Here is a 1406-nt window from a genome sequence, read left to right on the forward strand (position 1 = left end):
GCATGCATGGTGTTTGATATAATTAACATAATGTATTACAATTCTTTAGGTCCTATTAACTTAGGTTTACCATTTTATCATTTTATCATTAATGCATGACTAAGTTGAGAGTTTTTAAATGTTGGCCTTTCTATTTTACCTTTAAAAAATATGTTCACCATGATTATTGGGCGAGATGGAAAAGATTGAGAAATGTTGAGATCACAGAGAAGCCGCCCCTTTTGTTCTGATTTAATGACATTTGAAAATGGCTAAAGAGAAACCAGATGAAATGAAGATCATATATCAGATGTGCAAAAGGCCACAGCACTGCTGTCCTGTGGATTCATTTTACACTCTTACAGAGAGTTCAGGGACACTTCATCTTTAGTTAATTTACAACATGTAAGACAGCCTCAGTCTGCACAGAGAGAAGTCTGAGCACTCTGTTCAGACTCAGTGATGGAGAAAGTCTACCCTGACTCATAAGGGCCACAGTAACAGTAATTACCCATCTCCTTTCAGACCCTGACCTCAGACTCTCTATCCTATTAAGACCATTGACCTATGGTCCATTACCTACCACACACACAACCCACACACACACACACACACACCACACCACACACACACCACACACACACACACACACAACACACACACACACACACACACACACAATAATAACAGCTGCTCCTACATGCCTGAACTGCAGTCAATAGTTCACTTTATATAAGGCCGTATCTGATGTGAAGGCTAGGTGAATTAAATAAAGTGGTAACTCCATTAGCTCGTGCGTAACAGGTTTATAAACAAAAACTCAGCTCAGTTGTTACCTGGCTGTTTTTGCACAGATCTGCCCACATGCTGGTTCCGTCTCCTCGCGCATCAGGACGTGGTAAGTGAAGAAATAAATCCCGGGGATGGGGCACGTGAACTTCCCCGCGTTGGGGTCGTAATGGTTTCCCAGGTTGGTCACAACGTCGTCAAACTTGAGCACTTCGTAGCCCTCGTCTGCTGCTTTTTGAGCCCTGCGAAAAATGCGATCTTTGGCACGGTGCTGTAGGTGGCCGCGCTGATCGCCCCTGCAGCTCCCCCGGACCCCGGAGGTCCCGGTAACCCGGGTCTGCCCGACACCCCTCGGTCTCCAGATGGCCCCGCTGGACCGGGATGCCCCGGCTCACCGGGAGGTCCCCTCGGTCCTGCCTTACCCGGACGACCCGGTTCCCTTTTGGACCTTGGATAAAAGTGGGTAAAGACTGCACGAGACCGTTGTCTCGGGCCGGGTCCGACGAGGCCGTGCTGGTGGGGGGTTTGGTTCCGTACGGGTCGCACACCATCCTGCAGGTGCCGAGCATCTCATAGTGCGCCGCCGTCCCCGCTGAGTTGACCAGAACCGGGATGAGGATGACTAGAACCAGGACCAT

At 48.9% G+C, this 1406-nt stretch overlaps 1 pseudogene; it reads right to left on the minus strand.

The window, feature by feature from the left end:
• Positions 1-815: 815 nt before the first annotated feature.
• LOC117554996 lies at positions 816-1406 on the minus strand (annotated as a pseudogene).

This window comes from Gymnodraco acuticeps, unplaced genomic scaffold (genome assembly GCF_902827175.1).
Source record: "Gymnodraco acuticeps unplaced genomic scaffold, fGymAcu1.1, whole genome shotgun sequence".
Classification (NCBI taxonomy): domain Eukaryota; kingdom Metazoa; phylum Chordata; class Actinopteri; order Perciformes; family Bathydraconidae; genus Gymnodraco; species Gymnodraco acuticeps.